Source organism: Ovis aries, chromosome 22 (genome assembly GCF_016772045.2).
Source record: "Ovis aries strain OAR_USU_Benz2616 breed Rambouillet chromosome 22, ARS-UI_Ramb_v3.0, whole genome shotgun sequence".
NCBI lineage: Eukaryota > Metazoa > Chordata > Mammalia > Artiodactyla > Bovidae > Ovis > Ovis aries.
In genome coordinates, this window is record NC_056075.1 from 14,814,861 (window position 1) to 14,840,623 (window position 25,763).

Here is a 25,763-nt window from a genome sequence, read left to right on the forward strand (position 1 = left end):
TCCTGTATGCTGTATCTGCCATCAGAAGTGATAGACCCGCGTGCTTTTCTTAATCATATTGCTGTTCCTCCCCTCAGAGTTGCGTTGTGTTGCTCCTTGTTCTTGTCTCACTTTTCTCAGGGACCAAAACTGTCGAAAGGAAAAGAGCTTAGAGTATTTATCTTTGCTTGCCTCATGGTTCTTGGCATTGTTTGGGGCAACAACTGTTTGTTCTTAATAAGGCTCTGACACAGTGTTCACTCTTCATCAACATTTTTTCTAATTTATTATTTAGTTTGGCTGTGCTTGATGGGGAAACAGTGGAAACAGTGTCAGACTTTATTTTTGGGGGCTCCAAAATCACTGCAGATGGTGACTGCAGCCATGAAATCAAAAGACACTTACTCCTTGGAAGAAAAGTTATGACCAACCTAGATAGTATATTCAAAAGCAGAGACATTACTTTGCCGACTAAGGTCCGTCTAGATGGTCGTGTATGGATGTGAGAGTTGGACTGTGAAGAAGGCTGACCGCTGAAGAATTGATGCTTTTGAGCTGTGGTGTTGGAGAAGACTCTTGAGAATCCCTTGGACTGCAAGGAGATCCAACCAGTCCATTTTAAAGAAGATCAGTCCTGGGTGTTCATTGGGAGGACTGATGCTAAAGCTGAAGCTCCAGTACTTTGGCCACCTCATGCGAAGAGTTGACTCATTGGAAAAGACTCTGATGCTGGGAGGCATTGGGGGCAGGAGGAGACGGGGATGACCGAGGATGAGATGGCTGGATGGCATCATGGACTCGATGGACGTGAGTCTGAGTGAACTCCGGGAGATGGTGATGGACAGGGAGGCCTGGTGTGCTGCGATTCATGGGGTCGCAAAGAGTCGGACACGACTGAGCGACTGAACTGAACTGAACTGGTCTTGGTTGCGAGAGCTTTTCTCAAGTCGTGGTGAGCAGGGGCGACTCTAGTTTCGGTGCATGGGCTTCTCATTGAGGTGGTTCATTTACTGCAGAACACAGGCTCTAGGACATGCAGGCTTCAGAACTTGCAGCACGTGGGCTCAGCGCTGCGGCTCGAGGGCTCTAGGGCACAGGCTCAGCAGTTGTGGCGCACAGTCAGAGTTGCATGTGGGATCTTCCTGGACCAGGGATCAAACCCATGTCTCTTGCATTGGCAAGTGGATTCTTTCCCACTCAGTCTCCAAGGAGGCCCTTTCCTAAACATTTGCAGAATGACAGGGCATCAAATAACTTGCATCTAATATTTTTGCAATATTTCCCTTCCTCAGCTAAAGAAGAAAAGTCCAAGAGTAAAAGGGATGTGCCACCCCAACTGGTGAATTTAACAACCTACTTTTTAAAAGAAAACACCTGAGGAAGCTATGGACTCAGACCTACAATTCTGAAATCTAAATCACAGATGAGTCTGAAAGGTTGAGTCAAGTCTTGCGAAACAAATTAAAAATTAAACCCATGGCAATTTGGGCAGAATCAGATAACATGTTAACTTGCCCAATCTCTCTTTCCATAATCCATGAGTTATTTTGAGGCAAAAACAAAACAAACAAAAACGCCTCAGGATTGTGTTCACTTACAATATTTGTCAGAAAACTGCCTGTACAAGTAAGAGAGGCAGAGCAGTTCCTAGACTCTTCTCAGATGCTTCAGCTAAAAAGTAAAGTAAGCACCAGTGCCAATAATTGGAAATGAGGAGAAAAATTATGCCAAATACTTGGCGCCAGATGCAGCAATTAAGCAAGCACCTGCTTTATGCTTCATCTGCCATCACCCCCTCCCTACTTCATTTAGGCTGGATTCTGGATTTTTTTTAGAATAAATGCACCTCATTGCACAGGCACACAAACCTCTTTTTCCCTTCTTATTTTTCTTTCTTTCTTTCTTTTTGGCTGTCATTAACTGGGGCAAACTGGAAGGAAGTTCCCAACAAGGGCAGGGTAGTAAAGACACTTAAATTTCTAAAATCTAGGTGGCAGTTGTAACCAGGGCAATCGGCTCTGGTAGGTGAGGACCAGTGTGAGTTGCTGTACCGATCACACCCTCCCAGGGAGACCCTGTAAATGAAAATGTGGATTCGATTTCTGAAAGCAAGATTTCTATTGGTTTCATTCTGAACCTTAGCTATGGCAACCAAAGCAAGCTGCTCTGCAGAGATTCAGGCTAAAAAAATAAAAGATGCCATGAAATAGTTCTCAACCATTATCAGTACAGGATAGCATGAGCATCAGATGACATGTGAACGAGGTGACAGTGCTTTGAAAGTTGAAAGGATTTTGCAAATGTGACATAGGTATTAATAGTTTAAAAATTTATGAAACTCCATCAAAGAGAAACTAGTCAGTAAGCGTATTCACCCCCTGGAAGTGATTTAGCACTTTCAGAGCCCTGAGCGAACATTTCCTTGTTCCCTTTGTCTCGTCTGAAAACACTGGCTAATGATGCTACATCAGAGGCAACTGAGAGGCTTACATGAGACTAAATGAGATAATGCATGTGAAGCACCTTGTTCCATGCCACTTTCATAAAAGACACTTAATAAACATGAATTTCAAGGGGGAAAATCAAGCACATTTTCCTGAGAAGTCTTTGTACTATTAGCCCACCAATAGATGCTTTACATTAAATTACAGGTTTCCAAGACAGAAAAATGGAAAGGTCATCCTCAACAGTACATAATCAGTGAAGCTGACTGCTTCTCCCATGTGGAAGATAGATGTGAAACAAAGACAGCCATCCTTCCATTTGTAGGTTTCAAAGTAGCAATTTCCTTCTTTCTGTACTGATTTCTGCTGTTCTGTTCAGGGGGAAATGTTAAACTGCTTTTGAATTCCCTTTAATAAAGCCAGATACCCACAAAGGAGAGATTCTGAGACTGGAATAAGAAGAACAAAAGCTCCAGGAGAACAGAGTCCAAAGTGCTTACCCTATTAACTGTTAATTAGTTAATGTTGCCTGACAGAAGAAGAAACCAGAAAGTGGGGTCAGTGTACCAACAGGCTCTGCTGTCTGCACTGCTTTACATTAATGCAAAGGAAGTAAAGGTCAGTTGTCTAGAGCGAGCATCTGTTCATTTCGGATATTGCTACAACACCAAAACAGACAATTACTGACATCCCTAAGAGATGCTTAGGGAGCATTGAGAGATGGTGCCTTTCTCTGGGTCCATGCCCACCCTTGCCACCTCTGCACCAAACAGACCTGTGCTTCTGGTGTTACAGCATGCATGTGGTACAGAGCTTTCAGTTTACACACACTCATACACAAAGAGCAACCTTGTCCCTAAAGCATGTCCACAGTACCTGGTGATTGGATCAGCAGGACCAGGATCAGCTTTTTACTTTTTCCAGAACACTGTCCTGAGTCTATTCTCCCTGAAGAGCCTAAAATCTCCAAGCCTGAGTTCAAGGAGATAACACTTGAACAGAACCCCAAGGACGGGGAGGAGGAAGTGGAGATGGACAAACTAGGAAAACAAATAGTATCTCTAAAGACAAATTAGGTTTTCAACCCCAGGTTTCCGGCATATTGAATGCACAGGTCTCAAGAAACAATGGCAAGGGAAAGGTGAATAAAATAGAAATGGGGTCAGAGAAGAGGGTTAAGGGGACTCATAGGGAGGGGCTGATGGATGGTCAGAACCTGGGGCGGGGGTGTGTCCTTCCTTAGGCATCACATCTTATCCAACCGGTAGTCCTCCACAGGCAAGTCTCCTTCTGAAACAATGAATGGCTTGACAAAGATGCCATACTTGGCCTGCCAGCCAAAGTGTTATTTCCCATTCTGTCATCATTTTCCTCTAGTGGCTCCTCATGGTGGACACCAATCCAGCAGCCAGCCCTGAAATCTGTGAGTCCAACATACATGGTGATTCCCCAATGAGGGGGCTGCCCAGGCATCTATCCCTCACATTGCTGCCCATTAGCACAGCACCAGCCTGAGCCTTCTCCTCAGTGAGGTACTGGGTAATCTTGGCCTCAAGCAACCATCATTCAGCTGGATATTTCATGAAGCAAGCTTCATTCAACTAAGAAATTTCCATGGAATTTATTCAGGCGCAGGGAGCTGGGATGTCATAGAAAGGCAAGGCCATTTTGGTAGGTCTAAAATTGATGAACATAGGGGAATACAGAGGGGTCAACATTTTAAGAAGTAGCCATTCTTTCTTTGGGATATAAAGATACCCTGGAAAGATGCCATTTGCACCACATTTTAGACTTGGGGCAAGAAATCAAAGTTTATCACCACCACTTCTGCGGTCTTGCAGAGCAGCAGTCATGTTCTTGGGATCTACCAAGAATGTATCATACCAAGAACTTATCCAGGTTCTACCACTCACTTGCTATGTGCTATTAAGGAAGTTACTTCACTTGTTCAAAACTCAGTTTCATCTGTAAAATGGGAGCAATGAATTGTTACAGAAGAGGGTAGCGTTCACCAAGCCTCGTTTCCTTTCCTTCTTGGTTGGATGCCTAGTGGACGTTTCCCAGCCTCCCTTGCAGTTAGGTAGGGCCATCTGACTGAGTTCTGGTTGATGGAACGTGGGCAGAAGTGATACATTCTACATCCAGGCCTTGACCATAAGAACCTTCCCATGGGATCCTCCCCTTGTGCATGCACTTCCTATCTCTTCACCTGCGGGAGGATACCGAACTCCACATGCTCCCTTTGGCAGCACATATACTAACATTGGAATGATACAGAGAAGATTAGCATGGCCCTGCACAATGGTGGTATGCAAATCCGGGAAACACTCCATATTTTAAAGAATACAATTTGCTTTCTTGAAGACTGTTCTTTCCTTTTTTTCTTATATATAAACTGATTTTTTAAAACCCCATTTTGATTGAAATGTGTCTGTCTAAAGAGATCTGCTAATATTTGCTTTTTAAAAGCTGTCCACTATTTATTTAGGGGAAAAAGGAAGCCTGTAACTGAATTATATGTAAAAATAAAATTTAGACCTGTGGATTGGGAATTATTTTCAAAAATTAGCTGTCAATCTGGTATCAGAAAACGGTGGTTTTTCTCTTAGTATGTTGTTGCTGTTCAGTAGCTAGGTTGTGTCCAACTTTTTGTGACTCCATGAACTGCAGCACACCAGGCTTCTTTGTCCTTCACTATCTCTCGGAGTTTGTTCAAATTCAGGTCCATTGAGTCAGCAATGCTATCTAACCATCTCATCCTCTGCTGCCCTCTTCTCCTTTTGTCATCTCTTAGCATATAAGTAAATAAGATGCAAAGTAAGAATGTAAGCAGTTGTGATTCATTACAAGCAGTTGGAGATAACTAAATCCTAGGGATAATCATTTGTATCCTATTCCAAAGTCTTATTTTATAGTCTGAAAAGCGCTTTGCACACAGCTCTTGTATATACAAGTAAAGATGTAATTATAGGATGCAGTGTTACTGCTTTGTTTAACAAGAACCTCATTTAAAATTTAAGATTGACAGCTATGGTATTTGTTTAATGATTTGCTTCTTTTCTGTTTCTTTACTGTAAAACTAAGTTAAAAATACAAGGTTAATGAGAAAAAAAAAAAAAAAAAAAGGACTCCAAGGTCCTGAGGAAATGGGGACAAGAGTAATCAATTTGTCTTTAGCTTATTAAGTCACTGAGATTTGGAGATTATTTGTTGTGGCAGTTAGCCTACCCTGACTAATAGGGCAATTGCGAGGATCAAACAAGATAATTTATTTATAAGCACAGTGTCAGGAACATAGTAATGTTTAGCAAGTAACAGCTATTTATTATTGTGTGATATCAGTCCTACTTTTTCCAATGGTACTTTTTTGCCTTTCATCCAGTGACCAAGGCGTCTCTAGATGTCCATCTCTGCTTTTTTTGTCTTTAAGCCTGATCGCAGTGTTAATGGGTTGCTTCTCTCTGGACCTTGCTCTACTAATAGCATTCCCTTATAAAAAATATGGGGATAAAGGGGATGCTTCTATTGACGCAATAATGGTTCTGAAATGAGTCAGAAGCACAGGGCAGTCCAGTTGGCACCATTCATCACAGCTCCATTTTTGCTTTCCCTGTCTTTCTGTATGAAGGCTACAGGGCTGAGAGTTAAATTTGTTTGAGAACTGACTCGGATGAGCAGCACAATCTGCTCCACTGGAGGAAACATTTCACAAAAACTGCTCCTGTCGAGTTTTCGCAAAATTCTAAATTTCAATTAGAAACTGGAGAATCAGATGGGGGCAAAAGAAATTTAAGGTAATGAAGAAGAAAGTGTTCATACACTAAAGTTAAAATCAATAGCCATATGACTAAGCGGCCACCTATTATAATTAGCATGATTTGAGGAGTTCTAGCGGCTCCTCCTGTGATCCCCAAATATTGTTATTGCATGTTGGCAATGCTTGAAAAGCTGTTCATAGCAACCCTTCACAATCACACATCGCTTTATGCGATCTCTCTTATCACACAAATCTCTTGCAAGGTAGGTTTATAAATATGGACTTCAAGACTCTGTGAAATCATCTGTACAAGATTACACAGGTGTAAAGGGCAAAGCAAAGACTTATCCCACAACACCATGATTGCCTCGGCCATTATTAATACTTCATTTCTTTGGATTAAATACATCTCCTAAGAAATTGATCATTCAAATGAAACCTTACCTGAATCTCAGTGTATAAATGGAGTTGTTCTGGCTGAAGGGTGTTTATGGGGAGGAGAAGCAGGGAGAGGGAGAGTTTAGAGAAGTCCATGATAAGCCTAAGAACTACAGTCCAAAATCCACTAGGTTAAAGCTCTATCACCTATTTCAGAACAATTGGTCTTGGAAGAATCTCTTGCTATCATTCATACTTTGTAAGCTATCAGACATTTCCTACCATCTGAAACAAAGAGCTGGAATAATAAATTCAGATTCAAAGGCTCTGTCAGTCAGTTGTGACAAGGTGGGAAGGTAAGAAGGAGTAAATAAAAGGTGAAAACCAACCTGACATTTGGCTTCAGGTTTGTTCTACCCAACGAGGGAATCAAATTCTTCTGTAACCAACAGATTAGTGTGCTTCTTGAATCTTTGTGCTTTAAAACTGCTACTATGGAAAAGATAACACCTATAAATAAAAAAGCAAATTACAATCCAAGAAGGCCTTATATACCTTAAAGTATGATCTTTATATTCTAGTAATACTAGAATTCTTTGTACTTGTCAAAGTATGCTCTTTTATAAGTCAAAAATATGACTCTTAAACATAGAATGAACACATGTTGGAGATTTATTAAATTCTTAGTGAAGGGTAGTAAAACTGATTCCAAAGAGAATTAGAGGAATTGCAATTATATAGCATTGAAGAAAGACTGTTGACATAAGATGGTTGGATTAGACACAAAATTGCTTGCCCTACAAGCAATAGACCCATAACTTGAGGATTATTCTTTCTACCTTTCAGAATTCCTTTATATCTCTACTGGGTACAAGTTATAGGTTCTGATGTAACTTCAAAGTGGCCTTTCGCCAATAGTAAACAGAAACTCAAGCAAAGGTCCACTCTTCAGCCTAGATCATTCAATAATTCTTGATAGGCCTGGAAGAGTGTTTCATTCTGACACTGAGAAGACAGACTGCCCTCTCTTTGCCTTCTTTCCAAGTTTTGAGTCCTAGTGGCTCAAGTTGGGCTCAAGTAGGTCAAGTATGGGTGGGAAGAATTAGGAGATTGGGACTAACACATATACACTATTAATACTATGTATAAAATGATAGTACCTATAGGGCTTCCTGAGTAGCTCAAATGGTAAAGAATCTGCGGGCCATGCAGGAGATCCTGGTTCGATCCCTAGGTTGGGAAGATCCTCTGGAGAAATGCATGGCAACCCACTCCAGTATTCTTGCCTGGAGAATGCTATGAACAGAGGAGCCTGGTGGTCTACAGTCAACGGGGTCACAAAGAGTGGGATATGACTGAGCAACTAACACACACACGTGAAATAGATGCCTAATAAGAACCTACTGTGTAGTACAAGGAATTCTATTCAATGTACTGTGATGACTTGAATGGGAAGGAAGCCCAAAATGGAGGGGATATATGTATATGTATGGCTGATTCATTTTGCTGTATAGTAGGAACTAACACAAGAGTGTGAAGCAACTATACTCCAATAAAAATTAATTAATTAAAAAAAATACAGTTCCGTCATTCCCTTCTCATTTTCTGGGGTCAAATTCCAACCTTCTTGGGTCATCATTTCTACTGAAACAAATGAGTACAGTACAGGCCACAAGTCACAGGCAGCGATGTAAAGCTCTTAGTTCTTCCAGAATGAGAGTAGAAAGCCAAGTAAAACTGAGCCTTTCAAAAGGGATAAAACAAAACTGACAAGTCTGAAATCTAACATCATGAAGTTTAAGTCTCCAGCATGAGCAGTTGAGTTACATGCTTTTTCTCTTAATTTCAGAATCATAAAGCAAAACAAACAAAAAAAGCAGTCAATAGTCTCCTTGAAAGAATGAAGGAGTGTCTCTTTTAGGAAAAAAAAAACTACTAATAAGTATTTGGGGAGTAATTCAGGCATAAAGTAGAAGCAGAAGGAAGAAGAATAATCATATTTTCAACTTTACATTCTAATAAACAAGTCCCTCTCTGGACAACACCTCTCAGACTCACTGCCTTCTGGCCCAATTACATTCACCTTGCCTGAAACATAGAATTAGGCTTGTTTCGTGTCCTAACATCCTTTTTTTTTTTTTAAGCCAGTAGGAAGGGTGCCCTACCATGGTTTTGTATGCGCTTTTGTTGTTTGGTTCTGAAAAATTCAAATATGTCTCCAGAGAACATGCTAAATAGTTAAAATCATACTTTATCAAAAATCTTCTGGGATCATTTACTTCTGCATACTTTTTTTTAAATTGAGAAATAATTGACATATAAAGTTGTATGGTTTCAGGTGTATAACATGATTCCATATTTGTATATACTGTAAAATGATCACCACGAGAAGCCTAGTTAACATCTGTCACTATACATAGTTATAAAAATGTTTTTCCTGTGATAAGAACTTACAAGATCTACTCTCTTAGAACCTTCCAAATGCACAACACAGTGTTATTAACTATAGTTGGTACAGTCAATAAAGCATGCATCTGCTTATTTCATGTTTAAACTTTGCCGTATGCATTTTGGTTAATCGCAGTATGGTATTTACCATACACAAAATGAGAAAAACAGAGGCTTTCCAAGCCTTGACTTTTACAAAGTGTTTCTCCTTTCTGATGACAGGAATTAGGAAGTTATAGAATGTTAGTACTATAAGGATGGAGAAACTGAGGACCGAGGAAATGTGAAACGCCTTGTCCAAGGCCAAGCAGCCTCTCCAGAGTTCTTAAATCTGTCAGTTTGTTCTGGATTCTGTGTGAAGAGCATTCAGCTTCCCTGAGTTAATGGATTATTGATTAATGTTCAGAAAAATGCACAAAGAAGTTTTTTATGTTCCCCACTCTGAGAACTTCTTTTATTCTTCCTCAGTGGGAACGCTCCAAGCATTCTGGCCTGGACAATTCTTCCTTGTGTGTGTGGTGGAGGTCCCAAGAGTTTCAGGATGTTAGCATTTCCAGTCCAACAACTGCAGCCAGGGTGAGAGCAGAAAGGCCCTTCTCCATTTCCAAACACTTCCTAAGAGGGCAGTACTGTCTTTAGTCAATATCCACTGTCGTATTCTGAGACCAAAACAATGAAAAGTCCTCCCTCTTTAGCCTGCTCTCCCCAGTGTCTCCTGTAATATTTTTCTCACTAAATACTTATTCTTTTCTTCTTTTCAGGTTTTCTGAACATCTATGAATAACTGTGAGTGATGTTATCCATTTGCCAGCTGCAGGCATATGGTGCAACGTGAGGCAGGAGGCAACTGTGCGCTAGGTTCCTCAGGGCACCCAAATAGGGCTTCCCAGACTGCCCATTGTAAAGAATATGCCTGCCAATCCAGGAGATGCAGGAGATGCAGGTTTGATCCCTGGGTCAGGAAGCTCCCCTGGCAATCCACTCCAGTATTCTTACCAGGGAAACCCCATGGACAGAGGAGCCTGGTAGCCTATAGCCCATGTGGTCACAAAGAATCAGACATGACTGAGCAACTGAGCAGGCACGCAGGGCACCCAAACAGCTATTATCTACTCATGTTTGGATGTTCAAGAACCTGCTCAACACTCTCCTTGCCTTTCCAATAATTTACCGTCCAGTAGTATTTCTGGCAGAGGCAGTTGACATGGACGGGACCCTTAAAGATCATCACGCCCAACAGCTTCCTTTGAAAACAAGAAGATGTCAAGAGCTGTGCCCAAGGACACACAACTCACCCATGACAGACCAGATCTTAGCCCATTTTTCTTCCTTCCATGCCCCAGAAACAAACTTTCCATATGCCACAGCTCTTCCAAGGATCAATCCTGGTTACACACCCAGGCTAGCACAAAGGCTCAATACACATCACCCCACTGGGATTCTGTACTTATGCAGCTCTTGCCTGCAATGGTGTGAATAAGCTGAGATCATCTTTGTTTAAAGAAACCACTCTGAAGGAAGGAGACAGTGCTGTGGAGTGATTAAGAGCATGGAATGTCTCAGTTTAGAGTCTAAGATTAACCTCTTAATCTTGGGGTTGGCTGCCTAGCCTTTGTGCCCTAGGTAACTCATTTATAAACTGGGAGTCAATAATAGCCAAACTATGTATGTTATGATTAAATGGAGTAATGGTTCAAAAGCACCTACAACAGTGATTGGCACATTATAAATGTGTTAAGTCATCATCAATGTTAATTATCATTATCATCACCTTCATCATCAGTTACACCCTTTTGCCTCCCCTGAAAATTTAACCAAGGAAAGAAAGCATGGCTGGTTCAATTTCTTCCACCGCATGAGCCAGAAGGGGCTCCTCTTTTGGGGACTTAAGCGATGGTCTCCAATACACTGCTAATTCTGTTTCTACTAAAAACTGAAGACTATTATGAAAATGTGTAAATTCAGTATACTTAACTTTGGGAATAAAAATTGAGCAAAATAGTGTTTTGTTTTTTTTTAAGAAGTAAAGTACCAGTCCACAGTTCTCTTTTCTCTTTCATAAGGCATCAGAGGGCAGACACACTGAAACCATACTCACAGAAAACTAATCAATCTTATCACACTAGGACCACAGCCTTGTCTAACTTAATGAAACCAAGCCATGCCTATGGGGCAACCCAAGACGGGCGGGTCATGGTGGAGAGGCCTGACAGAATGTGGACCGCTGGAGAAGGAAATGGCAAGCCACTTCAGTATTCTTGCCTTGAGAACCCCATGAACAGTATGAAAAGGCAAAATGATAGGATACCAAAGAGGAACTCCTCAGGTCGTTAGGTGCCCAATATGCTACTGGAGATCAGTGGAGAAATAACTCCAGAAAGAAGGTAGGGATGGAGCCAAAGCAAAAACAATACCCAATTGTGGATGTGACTGGTGAGAGAAGCAAGATCTGATGCTGTAAAGAGCAATATTGCATAGGAACCTGGAATGTCAGGTCCACGAATCAAGGCAAATTGGAAGTGGTCAAACAAGAGATGGCAAGGGTGAACGTCGACATTTTAGGAATCAACCAACTAAAATGGACTGGAATAGGAGAATTTAACTCAGATGACCATTACATCTACTACTGCAGGCAGGAATCCTTCAGAAGAAATGGAGTAGCCATCATGGTCAACAAAAAGAGTCCGAAATGCAGTACTTGGATGCAATCTCAAAACGACAGAATGATCTCTGTTCGTCGCCAAGGCAAACCATTCAATATCACAGTTATCCAAGTCTATGCCCCAACCAGTAATGCTAAAGAAACTGAAGTTGAATGGTTTTATGAAGACCTACAAGATCTTTTAGAACTAACACCCAAAAAAGATGTCCTTTTCATTATAGGGGACTGGAATGCAAAAGTAGGAAGTCAAGAAACACCTGGAGTAACAGGCAAATTTCGCCTTGGAATGCAGAATGAAGCAGGGCAAAGACTAACAGAGTTTTGCCAAGAAAATGCACTGGTCATAGCAAACACCCTGTTCCAACAACACAAGAGAAGACTCTACACATGGATATCACCAGATGGTCAACACCGAAATCAAATTGATTATATTCTTTGCAGGCAAAGATGGAGAAGCTCTATACAGTCAACAAAAACAAGACCAGGAGCTGATTATGGCTCAGATCATGAACTCCTTATTGCCAAATTCAGACTTAAATTGAAGAAAGTAGGGAAAACCACTAGACCATTCAGGTATGACCTAAATCAAATCCCTTATGATTATACAGTGGAAGTGAGAAATAGATTTAAGGGTCTAGATCTGATAAGTAGAGTGCCTGATGAACCATGGAATGAGGTTCATGACATTGTACAGGAGACAGGGATCAAGACCATCCCCATGGAAAAGAAGTGACAAAAAGCAAAATGGCTGTCTGGGGAGGCCTTACAAATAGCTGTGAAAAGAAGAGAGGAGAAAAGCAAAGGAGAAAAGGAAAGATATAAGCATCTGAATGCAGAGTTCCAAAGAATAGCAAGAAGAGATAAGAAAGCCTTCTTCAGCGATCAATGCAAAGAAATAGAGGAAAACAACAGAATGGGAAAGACTAGAGATCTCTTCAAGAAAATTAGAGATACCAAGGGAACATTTCATGCAAAGATGGGCTCGATAAAGGACAGAAATGGTATGGACCTAACAGAAGCAGAAGATATTAAGAAGAGGTGGCAAGAATACACGGTAAGAACTGTACAAAAAAGATCTTCACGACCCAGATAATCATGATGATGTGATCACTAATCTAGAGCCAGACATCTTGGAATGTGAAGTCAAGTGGGCCTTAGAAAGCATCACTATGACCAAAGCTAGTGGAGGTGATGGAATTCCAGTTGAGCTGTTTCAAATCCTGAAAGATGATGCTGTGAAAGTGCTGCACTCAATATGCCAGCAAATTTGGAAAAAGCAGCAGTGGCCACCGGACTGGAAAAGGTCAGTTTTCATTCCAATCCCAAAGAAAGGCAATGCCAAAGAATGCTCAAACTACTGCACAATTGCACTCATCTCACATGCTAGTAAAGTAATGCTCAAAATTCTCCAAGCCAGGCTTCAGCAATACGTGAACCATGAACTTCCTGATGCTCAAGCTGGTTTTAGAAAAGGTAGAGGAACCAGAGATCACATTGCCAACATCCGCTGGATCATGGAAAAAGCAAGAGAGTTCCAGAAAAACATCTATTTCTGCATTATTGACTATGCCAAAGCCTTTGATTGTGTGGATCACAATAAACTGTGGAAAATTCTGAAAGAGATGGGAATACCAGACCACCTAACCTGCCTCTTGAGATCTGTATGCAGGTCAGGAAGCAACAGTTAGAACTGGACATGGAACAACAGACTGGTTCCAAATAGGAAAAGGAGTACATCAAGGCTGTATATTGTCACACTGCTTATTTAACTTCTGTGCAGAGTACATCATGAGAAACGCTGGACTGGAAGAAACACAGGCTGGAATCAAGATTGTCGGGAGAAATATCAATAACCTCAGATATGCAGATGCTACCACCCTTATGGCAGAAAGTGAAGAGGAACTAAAAAGCCTCTTGATGAAAGTGAAAGAGGAGAGTGAAAAAGTTGGCTTAAAGCTCAACATTCAGAAAACGAAGATCATGGCATCCGGTCCCATCACTTCATGGGAAATAGATGGGGAAACAGTAGAAACAGTGTCAGACTTTATTTTTGGGGGCTCCAAAATCACTGCAGATGGTGATTGCAGCTATGAAATTAAAGGACACTTACTTCTTGGAAGAAAAGTTATGACCAACCTAGATAGTATATTCAAAAGCAGAGACATTACTTTGTCAACTAAGGTCCGTCTAGTCAAGGCTATGGTTTTTCCAGTAGTCATGTATGGATGTGAGAGTTGGACTGTGAAGAAGGCTGAGCACCGAAGAACTGATGCTTTTGAACTGTCGTGTTGGAGAAGACTCTTGAGAGTCCGTTGGACTGCAAGGAGATCCAACCAGTCCATTCTGAAGGAGATCAACCCTGGGATTTCTTTGGAAGGAATGATGCTAAAGCTGAAGCTCCAGTACTTTGGCCACCTCATGCGAAGAGTTGACTCACTGGAAAAGACTCTGATGCTGGGAGGGATTGGGGGCAGGAGGAAAAGGGGACGACCAAGGATAAGATGGCTGGATGGCATCACGGACTCTATGGACGTGAGTCTGAGTGAACTCCAGGAGTTGGTGATAGACAGGGAGGCCTGGCGTGCTGCGATTCATGGGGTCGCAAAGAGTTGGACACGACTGAGTGACTGAACTGAACTGAAGGCCATTTTAGCTGCTTTTCCTATTGAATGATTATTCAACCAAGGAAATAAAAAAATAAATCGTGGGTCCTGCCTTCAAGGAGGTTTTCATCAGCAGTATAGTTTGCTGCCTTTCATCCTGTTTACTTAGGTTTCACTCTGTGATGGGCTTGACATCTTGGTAAACTAGGTAGTGCCTGGGGTGAAATTCCACTGGGTTCATGACCCTCCTTCTCTCTTCCTTGCAGACCACCACTCCTAATGCGGTGGTTACCCAGCAGCTTCCATGCTGCTCCCAGTTCACTTAGAGCCCAGTCAGTTGCTTCCTATTGAGGAGTGGCTAGAAAGTGGTATTAAGTATGTCTTTTTATTTTCTTTATTCTGATAGTTTGACATCCAGGCCCTTGCTGACTTTGGAGAGACTGCCCCTCCCAGGGTTAGCTAATTCCTAGAGATAGTAAATGACTCACCTGTGAACAAATCTTTCACATGCAAACCAACCAATGCAGAGTCCATATTTCCAACAACCTCCTCTACTGGGCTCTCACATCCCAGACCCACTAATCAACTCAAGGGCAGGTACCAGATTATTAGAGACAGCTCTGACGCCCCAAAGCCCACTGAGATTATTCAGACTAGTGCCGTAAAGCTCTTGTCCACATTTTTCTTCACCTCCTCTGCCTCCTGACTGACCCTAGTGCTTCCCCATCTGGCCCCTCTGCATGGTGCACCATGCCTCCTGTTTTATACTTCAGGAAACTGAGACTACAGCTTCCTTTGTGCTGGTCATTTCCATGTCTGAATATCTTTTTTGTTTTAATTGGAGAATAATTGCTTTACAAATTTGTGTTATTTTCTGCTGTACAACAACTTGAATCAGTCATAGTTTTATATATATATATATATATATAGATATATCCTTCCATCTTGAGTCTGCCTCCCCCTCCCATGTGCCTGCATGTCTTACCACACCTATTTAAAACAAATTTTGGGTACCCTTACAACAAAGGGAAAGTAAACAGAGGAGGAAGAATCAGAGACAAGAGCCAGCTGGGGAGGGAGGGTAGAATTCAAATCAGTAAATAAGATCACAACCCCTAATACTCATCTCAAATGCTTTCATTGACAGAATTTCACCCAGCCTTTGACAAAAGCCTGTGAGGTCAGCATTATTAATCTCATTTTACACACAAAAAATTGAGACCCAGAGAAGTTAAGTGATTTGACCAAGACCCACAGCCAGGAGTGGCAATGTTGGGATTGGAACTCAGATCAGATTCTACAATCCAATGGCAGCCTCCCAAATAAACAGAGAATAAGAAGGGACTATGGCTGTCTGTGATATTAAAAAATTTTTTTTTAAATATTTATTTATTTATTTGGCTGTGCCAGGTTTTAGTTGTGGCATTCAGAATCTTTGTTGCAGCATGTGGGATCGAGTTCCCTGACCAGGGATCCAAGCCAGGCGCCCCGCATTGGGAGCAGAGAGTCTTAGTAAGTCGCTCAGTCGTGTCTGACTCTTCTCAACCCCCTGGACTGTAGCTCATCAAGCTCCTCTGTCCATGGGATCTCCAGGCAAGAATACTGGAGTGGGTTGCCATGCCCCACTCCAGGGGATCTTCCTGACCTGACCCAGAGATTGAACCTGGGTCTCTTCTGTCTCCTGCAACGGCAGGCGGATTCTTTAGTGGTAAAGATTCTTTAGTGCCACCTGGGAAGTTCCTTAGACAGTGGACCATCAGGGAAGTTCTTGTCTGCGATCTTGTAATCCAAGTATTCGTTCTATTTGCTTTTAGCTCACGAGTTTACAGAACTCTCTGAAGACAGAGACTTTGTCTTGTGTTACCTTGCCTTCCCCACTGCTTGGTGCACAGTAGTGTATCCACAGGTACACGCTGAACTAAGGAATGAGGAGAAATCAAAAGGGGGCAGATAAATAACTCCAAGCCTCCTAGGGAGCCCACTGACTTCCCTTCCCTTGTACTTGGCTCTGATGCACCAAGAAGTGCTGGCATATTGAATTGATAAAGGAAATTGTGAGATGTTTCCTACACAAGACACTAAAGCTTATGTCAGAACAATTTTAAAAGAAGTGGTCAAAAAAAACCTTTCTGTAGTCTTGAAGAGCTGCAGGCCAGAAAAGCTCTTCTGGTCTGGCTTGCATCTGGCCTGTCTTTTCTTAACTCTGCTTAAGTAGCGCACTTCTGGGATTGAGAAGCTGGGGCTATGTTTCTCAGAATGCCTAAGTATCTAACTACTCTTCATTACAGATGGCTGGGCCTAAGATTAACTACTAGTTTCCTTTGTTTTACCAAATAGATGTGATCTACCATCATATCTACATTTAGCTGTAATATGCAGTCTGTTTTTCCACTGACCTCTATCCTAAAACTGGAGATGCATTCTATGCTAAAAACAGCACATTTTATTTACAATCAATGGCAGGTAGTAACTCTTCTCTGTTATCACCTTTCAAAACTGAGCTACTCACAGTTTTTCTGAATAGGTTGGCCCTACTGTGGGCTTAAAAGCTTAAATTTGGGAATCAGACAAATATGAGTTGAGTCCCAATTAGTAGTAGCTATATGACTTTCATCTCCTTATCTGTAAAATAGGATGATAATAATACTTACCATACAAACTTGTTGAGAAGAAGCAATATATTATTCAAATACATAATTATATAATACAATATTATGTTATTTATATATTATGTAATGTATATTATATGTACAATATACATTATAAATATATAATATTGTTAGTGAACACTAATATAGGGAAAATGCTTTATCTATATGCCTGGCACATAATCAGTATTCAATATGTGGTAGCTAGAGTTAACACCTTTGGGAAACCTCTTACATTGTTGGTGGGAAGGTAAATTGGTGCAGCACTATAGAGGTTCCTCAAAAAACTAAAAATAGAGTTGCCGCATGATCCTGCAATCCCTCTCCTGAGCATATATCCAGAGAAAATTGCAATTTGAAAAGATACATGCATCCTGGTGTTCCTAGTGGCATTATTCACAACAGCCAAGACATGGAAACAACCTAAATGTCCACTGACAAGAGAAATGGATAAAGAAGATGTGGTTCATACATATGATGGAATATTACTCAGTCATGAATGAATGAAATTATGCCATTTATAGCCACAAGGATGGACCTAGAGATTATCATACTAAGTGAAGTAATTCAGAAAGAGAAAAGCAAATACCATTTGATATCACTTACATATGGAATCTAAAGTATGGCATAAATGAATTTATCTATGAAAGAGAAACACACTTATAGACCTAGAGAACAGATTCGTGGTTGCCAGTGGGGAAGGGGCTTGGGGGACTGGATGGACTGGGAGTTTAGGATTAGCAGATCCAAACCATTACATATAGGATGGATAAACAACAAGGTCCTTCTGTATAGCAGAGGGAACTCTATTCAATGTCTTATGGTAACATATAATGGCAAAGAATCTGAAAAAGAATATATATATATTTTTATTTATGTACATGGTAATGAATCACTTTGTTTATACCTGAAACTAACACAATATTGTAAATTAACTATAATCAATAAAATACAATTTTTAAAAGAGAGTGAGTACCTGTAAATGTTCTGTTCTTGGCTGGGCATTGCAAACGTTTGCTGTCTGGGCATGAGTACAGCATCATTGGCTTCTGGTCAAAATTCCCTGCTTAGCCACCCTCTTCATCAGCTGGATAGTACATTCCTTCTTTCTCTCCAGCTCCTGTTTTCCCTCTTTTGATGAAGGAGCGCTATGTTCCAGCTCCATGTTCCTATAGCACTTTCACACATTAGTTCAGCAACTATTTACTGAGCAGTGTTTCTTTTTTATGTCTGTTGCTAGATTAACAAACCACCCCAAACTTACTGGCTTCAAACAGCAATCATTTTGTTTGCTCACAGCTCTTCAATCCAATCTGCGCTCAGCTGGAAGTTTCTTCTTCTGTTCTTGCCGGTGGTCACTCACTCTGTGGCTGCATTCACCTGGTAGATCCATTTGGGGCTGAACTCAGCCTGGAGGCTAAGGTGACAGGATCTCTCTTTACAGACTCAGAATTTCTAACTCTCTATATGGCCTTTTCACAAGGAGCCCGATATCTTACATTGCACCTCAGGGTTCCTAAAACCCCCAAAGCAGGAGCTGTTGCGTCTTCTTAGAACTCTGCCGTAGCACTGGAACAGTATCACTTCTGCCACATTTTGTTGGTTAAGGAGAACCAGCCTGGCTTCCAGGGGAGGGGGCACAGAGCATGGACCTTGGGAAGTGTAGTTCACTGAGTGCCACTAACAGGCTGAAAAAGCATATTCTCACACTTTGCTGGACTTGCTGGTGAGCATGTCAAACCAGGTTCCGGCCTGGAGTCTACCCAAGGCAGGGGTTCTCAAAACTTGGAAGTGTATCAGAATCACCCAGAAGCCCTGTGAAAACACAGATTGTTGGGCCCCACCCCAGAAACCCATGAATTTGTATCTCTAACCAGTTTCTGGGTGATACGGATGCTGCTGATCTGAGAACACACTTTGAGAACCACTGTTCTGGGGCTGCTTCAGCACTGCAATAAATCCCCAGAGATTTTAATTCAATTGGCCTGGGGTTAGATATCTGTATTAAAAAAAAAAACAGCAGCCATTTCCTAAGTGATCCTAATGTACAGTCAGGGTTGAGAACCACCGCTTTTAGAGTCTAGTCTGTCTCCCTCATTTTTCTTAAAGCTTCCTTGAGCTAGTAACAATTTGATTCATCTTTATGACCACATCTGAATATTTCCCTTCAAAAACAAGGATTCTCAAATTTTGCTGTACTTTAGAATTTAATGCGATTTTCAAAGTCTCGAGGTCCAGGTTACACTTCAGACTAATCATATCAGAACCTCTAGGAATGTAACCTAACCATTACGTATCTCTTTAAATTCTCTAGGTGATTCTGAAGTGCAGCCGAGTTTGAGAATGGGTGTTTTTAACAGCCTTATTGCCATTTTGCCAGTACACATTTCTAAATTAAAAATAGCCCTTCCCATGATAATCTCCATTGTTTTCCTTCAAACACTAAAAACAGCAGAGGATATTTTAACCTAGAATCTTACCTTCTCCTTTATCAGCTCCCACTGATATCTGCGTTCATGCTTCCACTGCATAATCATGATTTAGGGAAACTGGATTTCACCACATTTGCCATTAAAAAACTTCTTACCCAAGACTGTGAGGAACTTTTAGTGAGGAAGGGGTTAAGAAGGTAGGCCTATTGCATGCTGGGAGCTGTAGTTCAATAGCACTGCCTAGTCAGTGAGGCAGCTGTAGGCTTAAGTGCTTAGTCCCTTCAGTCGTGTCCGACTCTTTGCGGCCCCGTGGACTGTAGCCCACCAGGCTCCTCTGTCCATGGGATTCTCCAGGCAAGAATACTGCAGTGGGTTGCCATGCCTTTCTCCAGGTGATCTTCCTGACCCAGGGATCGAATTCGTGTCTCTTATGTCTCCTGTATGGGCAGGCAGGTTCTTTACCACTGGCACCACCGGTAAGGCGCTAGGAGTTGCCAAAGCGACACCCAGTAACCCACATGTCCTTTAGAGAGGCAGTGTCCAGTAGTGACCAATACCTTGGGCATCAGAGTCAGAATGCCTGGGCTAGATTCTATTGCCACTCCTCACCACCGCTAGTGGTAAAGAACTCACCTGCCAATGCAGGAGCTGTAAGAGAAGCAGGTTCGATCCCTGGGTCGGGAAGATCCCCTGGAGGAGGGCATGGAAACCCACTCCAGTATTCTTGCCTGGAGAACCCATGGACAGAGGAGCCTGGTGGGCTACAGTCCATGGAGTCGGAAAGAATTGGACACAACTGAAGTGGCTTAGCACACATGCACGCAGAGGAAGTAAACCCCACAGGCCTTGCGGCATGGCCAAAAAATAAATCAAAATAGAAAAGCAACACAAATTTACTGCCAAAAAAAAAAAAAAAAAAGTCTTACCTCCATTTTACCAGTGTGGAAAACGAGGCACAGAGAAGTTAAGCAACTTGCCTCAGGTCACACAGCTAGTAAATAACAGAGATGATGTTGCAATAGGCCTGACTGCTGCCCTCAATCGGTAAGTGAAATTTACTGGAATTGAGATCTACCTTTCTCTGCCATTTCACAGACTCGTGGGATGGGTGAAGATCTTTAACATCCTGTAGGGTAGTAGTTTCTTTTTCTCTCTTCTTTTTTTTAGAGAGGGAGGTCATAAACTGTAAGAAATATCTTTTACATTACAGCCTTGTACACACACACACACACACACACACACACGCACACACACATATATATACCCAAAGAATGGAAACTAAAACTTCACAAAGTAATAGCTACTTTTTTTTTTAAAATTGATTTACATCAGGTCTTAGTTGCGGAATGTGGGATCTAGTTCCCTAACCAGGGATTGAATCCAGGCCCCTTGCATCAGAAGCACAGACTCTTAGCCCACTGGACTACCAGAAAAATCCCAACCACTATGCTAATAGGTGTGAAAAGTGAAAGTGAAGTCGCTCAGTCGTGTCGACTCTCTGCGACCCCATGGACTGCAGCCTACCAGGCTCCTCCCTCCATGGGATTCTTCAGGCAAGGGTACTGGAGTGGGTTGCCATTTCCTTCTCCAATTTTAGATTCAAAACTATTTTATTCTCTAAAATTCTGTTTTCACCTACTAGACTGATTTTGCAACCCACTAATGCAGCTGACTTGCCGCTTCAAAAACCCTGCTCTATTGAGAATGCCGCTTAAACTGACACCAGTTTGCAAGTCTGAGTGTAAAAGGAGGCAGGGCCAAGCTGGATCTTTTGAGGCTCATAATAATGATTTGTTTACTTGCACAATGTGTGTTTCCTAGGTCACACCAGCCTGAGGGGAAAACTGGGATCAGAACTACGGCACAGGCTGTTCTCGCTCTCTCTGCTTTCATCAGCTCTCTCAGAATTGCCAGCCCCTCCTCAAAGACCCTTTCCAGTTTCTGAGGATGCCAGGGAACATTGCACATGCGCTCTCAAACATCTTCATTTTCCTTTCTTTTGCTTAGGCTCCCTGCTGGGATCATTTGCCACTTCCTATGTCTGTGGGCCTCTCAGTACTGTGGGACGCTAAGCATGAGTTGCTCCTGGTGGAAAATCCAATGATTTGGGTGATGTCTGAGCCATGGGCCTGGATGGGGACACGGTTGGTCTCATTTCTCTATAGCAGCTCTGGGTGCCAGAACATGGTGTTTAGTCTCATAGCGCCCAAGAGCAATGCCATGATACCCACCAGACTAGAGAAAACACCCTCTGTTACAGGGATCCCACAGGAGATTCTTCTTGTCCGTGTACGCTCAGTCGCTCAGTCCTGTCTGACTCTTTGCAACCCCATGGACTGTAGCCCACCAGGCATCTCTGTCCATGGAATTTTCCAGGCAAGAATACTGGAGTGGGTTGCTATTTCCTACTCCAGGGGATCTTCCTGACCCAAGGATCAAACACACATCTCTTGTGCCTCCTGCACTGGCAGGTGAATTCTTTACCACTGCTACACCTGGGAAGCCCAGATTCTTCTTACACCCTCAAAATTACACATGTTCAAGGGCAATGGGTTAAAGCAAAAAAAAAAAAACACTCCATCCAACGTTCATTCATAACCACCTTCTTTTTGTCCAACCCTGGCTCTTACCCTTGGACCAAGCTTGGTGCTCCCAAACTGGAAGGGAATTCTTTCTTCCCAAGGAGGCTTCTTGGTGCCCTCACGTGTAGAGGCTCTTGGCAAGACCACAGTCTGGCATCCTGCCCGAAAGTGCCTGCTTCCTGGAGTGAACATATACTTAAGATAAACTCATTTTCATTTGAGAGCTTGGCTTCCCACGTATCAGAAGTCACAGGTTCAGAATTCAAGTCCCACTGCAACGATGACAGTGATGACGGCGTTGACAGATCATCCCCATATATCAGACCCCATGCTGAGCACTTTAAATGCATTATTGTCTCTCATTCTCTCCACAACTTTACGCGTGGGACTCCCCTGCTGGTCTAGTGGCTCTATGCTCCCAGTGCAGGGGACCTGGGTTCCATCACTGGCCAGGGCACTAGATCCTGCATGCTGCAACTAAAGATCCTGAGGGCTGCAACTAAGACCTGGCGCAGCCAAATAAATAAATTAAACATATATTTTTAAAAACCAACTTTATATGATATGCACTATTAAATACACTCCCCATTTTACTGGGGAGAAAAACTGGCCTAGAAAGCTGAAATAGCTAGCCCATGGTCACGTGGCTGGCCAAGTGCAGAGCCAGCGCTGGAGTCCCTCAGCTACTGCTCCAGAGCTGGGACTGGGCACGGAGCCGGCCTTGGCCAGGCCTCCCCCACCTTCCTGGGCCTCCTTCCAGCTCTGCTTTCATCCTTTCTAGGCACCTCTCCCAAAGCACCCCCGTCATGCACAGGTGGGTTGCCAAAACTTATAGAAACTTCCAAGCTGGAGGAAACCCCTCTCGGGGAGGGAAGCATCCACCCTCCCACTTCCCATCCCCTTTCGGTGCCCTACCAAGGCTTCCCGGAGGAGGGCAGGGAAGCTTGGTTAGCAGTAGGAGCTCCTCCCCAGGCCCCTCAAGACATCACTCTTGCAACAACCTGCCCTCCTCTCACTAGTTCCCTCCTTAGACCAATTCTGGCGCCTGGAATGGTTCCTCCTCCCTAAAAGAATACCAGTTATCTGTATTACACAGTTCAATTTGTGCCTCATCTCGGTGGGTGTTTTAATTGAATGGGGAATTCAAGTCTGAGCTTTAAATGCCATACAAAAAGAAAAAGTTACTGTCTTTTCAGAATGCCCATTGTCATTTGTCCTTAGAACAGCCCCCTCACCCCCTGATATGGTCCTTTTTCCACTTGAACTGACAAACTGAACCGCCAGATAAATATAGCTGTGAAGTGAAGTTATGGCAATGCTTTCTATCCCTCATTCATTCGCCCTCCCGGCTTAACCAAGTCAGACATGAAAGACTGCTCACCCTTTCATATCTACAGAGTACAGAGCCAGGGGCTGATCAAGCCATCTTGATAGTTTGATACATTTGAAAGTGAAACAGAGGGAGGGAAGGATCCTGTTTCCCCACAAAAGAAAGAAAGTGTAGTCTTTCAGTCCTATCTGACTCTTTGTGACCCCACGGACTTTAGCCCGCCAGGCTCCTCTATCCATGGAATTCTCCAGGCAAGAATACTGGAGTGGGTTCCCATTTCCTTTTCCAGGGGATTTTTCCAACCCAGGGATTGAACCTGGTTCTCCCGCATTGCAGGCAGATTCTTCACCATCTGAGCCATGCCTACAGGGATCAGTTTAACTAAATATCTGCCAGAGGTTCACCCCACACGGAGTGGTGGCCCTGCCGCTCATTGTCCTTGTGACCCCTCAGGACCTCAGTCTCCTCATGCAGAGACTAGAGCTGAGAACCCTGAGGTCCTGGAAAGTTCTCAGGGTCTTTACTTTATCGCTACCAAACGCATCACTTACAAGTCAGAGAACTTAGGGTGTAGGTGATTGTTTGACAAAAAACCATCTTCTATAACCATCTTTGCCACATAATTATTCCACGGAGCAAGTTACCAATGTGCACTTGAAGCAGGATTCAGTTTACAAAAATCTGACTTGCAGCCAACTTTTCAGTGACACTTTTACTGTTTCAAGTGGGGCTTGCCCCCTGGGTCACCGTTTCTAAAATCTCTGTGATAAACTCCCCCTCTCCATGGAGCCTGGACAGGGAAGCAAGAATAAGATGCATTCCAAAATCATTACTTCTTGTGGACTTGGTTCTTTCTTTTCTTGTTTTGTGGAAAGAAAAAAACCCAAAAAACCATATTCACATATTCACATATTCACCACCAGCCCCGCCTCCCCGCCGCTCCAAACTGGTTTAATGAAAGCAACCTACAGGTCCTTTAGAAGCACAAACCAGATTCTATCCCTTGTCTGCCTAGAACTCTACAGAGGCATCCTCAGTCCTCTGGGTGGTGGCCAGGCCTTTGCAGATGCTGTCTGCTCACCTGGGATGCTCCCGCCAACCCTCTCCATCATGCCCCTTACCTTGCAAGTCAGCTCCATCATTGCCTCAGGAATTGTCCCTGACCGCCTTCATGATAACTCTGAGGAGCTGTTTGGAATTTCCTGGGATGAGTGTGTCTCGACCTTGAGGAGCCTCCGTGCTCTGGCTGTTCGGGAGGGCACGCTGGTTGTACATGGTGTGCACAGTGCTGTCCAGGCACTGGATTCCCACCTGAATCTCTCCCTTCATGGAGCCTGCAGTCTTCTGGGTAAACAGACAGCAATCAAATTGGGGAACGACCATGACTGCCACCGCCCTCCCTTCACAGAGCTCACAGAGAAGTAAATGAGGGGTTTGTGATCTCTGTGATGAGAAGGAAAGGGGGGATTGTCAGTGACTCGAGCTCTGTGTAGGATGAGTTTAGGTCATGATTGCACCATGGCTTACACAGTCCGTGTACTCCTTTCAGTCTGAAAAGCTGAGAGAAAAAGGACAGTGGACCGACATCCCTGGCCAGCTATGCCAGCTTAAGGGTTGGTTGCCCACCACTTGGAAAGAGGCCCAAGCATCTATTCCTTATCCTAAGTGCCTCCCCGGGCACAGAGATAATACCTCCCTGCCCCAGAGCCTGGGCTCTTGTTTAAATGAATTTCCTTCTCCAAGGGTGCATCCTCTTCCTCATCACGTGCGACAGTGGCATCCTATCATTTGGATTTAATGTTTGTAATATATATGGAACATCTGTACTGTCACGCCCATTGTACAGATCCAAAGACACCATCAGCTAGTTCACAGCGGAACTGGACCCTCAAAAGCCGGGTCTTTGGCTCGTAGGCTGGCATTTTCCCCACCCTGTCTCAGCCTCTCAGGCTCAGCCAGACCTTTTCCAGAGCCCTGGAAGCCCAAGTCGGCTGCCTCCTGCTGGCAGGGACTTCCTTCCAGGCTTCTGGTTCTAGTGCTGAAGAAGGGGGAGTGTGAGAGGTGAGGAGGGGGTGTTAGACACAGAGGCCGTCAGTGCTTCCGTCTCCCTCCTTCACACGGGAGGAGGGAACGGCTCACACAAGGGGGAGGGTGGATATGAAAATCAATGATTTATGACAGTGAAGTGTCAGAAAAGTACTTACTCACATTCATTCCCTGAAAGTCACATTCTGCATGTGTTGTTTGTCTTTCAGCGATGGCATCAGTCAGGTGGACTCAGCAAGAAATACCAAGGTTTTTAGCCAAAGGTTGCGGAGGGAGAGTTTCATTTCACTTCATTTTTCCAGCCAGGGCTGGCTCCGAAGCTGGTTTTTCTTACTAGGTTGTTTGCCACACGGAAAAGCAAATTCCCAGAGGTTTCCGAGACTGCTGAGATCCCAGGCAAGATGACTGCTCCCACCCACCCGCCCACCCACCCACTAATAAGACATAATGCCGT

At 43.1% G+C, this 25,763-nt stretch overlaps 1 long non-coding RNA gene and 1 other non-coding gene across 2 annotated transcripts; one reads left to right on the forward strand and one right to left on the reverse strand.

Moving 5' to 3' along the window:
• The first annotated feature begins 4,656 nt into the window (after positions 1–4,656).
• Positions 4,657–4,762, forward strand: LOC114110352 (U6 spliceosomal RNA). Its single transcript, XR_003586633.2, has one exon. It is a non-coding gene; the product is annotated as a U6 spliceosomal RNA (small nuclear RNA).
• Positions 4,763–17,091: 12,329 nt separating this feature from the next.
• Positions 17,092–25,697, reverse strand: LOC121817640 (uncharacterized). Its single transcript, XR_006057671.2, has 3 exons — positions 25,472–25,697; positions 24,385–24,607; positions 17,092–22,112 (listed from the first exon to the last, which is right to left on the reverse strand). It is a non-coding gene; the product is annotated as an uncharacterized LOC121817640 (long non-coding RNA).
• Between the last annotated feature and the right edge of the window lie 66 nt (positions 25,698–25,763).